The sequence below is a fragment of the Austrofundulus limnaeus genome, unplaced genomic scaffold (genome assembly GCF_001266775.1).
Source record: "Austrofundulus limnaeus strain Quisiro unplaced genomic scaffold, Austrofundulus_limnaeus-1.0 Scaffold3543, whole genome shotgun sequence".
Classification (NCBI taxonomy): domain Eukaryota; kingdom Metazoa; phylum Chordata; class Actinopteri; order Cyprinodontiformes; family Rivulidae; genus Austrofundulus; species Austrofundulus limnaeus.
The window spans coordinates 2765-3077 of NW_013955945.1; positions in this window are offsets into that span (position 1 = coordinate 2765).

The following is a 313-nucleotide window of genomic DNA, read 5'->3' on the forward strand; positions in this document are numbered from 1 at the left end:
TTACACCTGGTCATTGACCATCAGCCACAGGTAAATGTTACACCTGGTCATTGACCATCAGCCTCAGGTAACTGTTACACCTGGTCATTGACCATCAGCCTCAGGTAACTGTTACACCTGGTCATTGACCATCAGCCACAGGTAACTGTTACACCTGGTTAATGACCATAAGCCACAGGTAACTGTTACACCTGGTCATTGACCATTAGCCTCAGGTAACTGTTACACCTGGTCATTGACCATCAGCCTCAGGTAACTGTTACACCTGGTCATTGACCATCAGCCACAGGTAACTGTTACACCTGGTTAATGA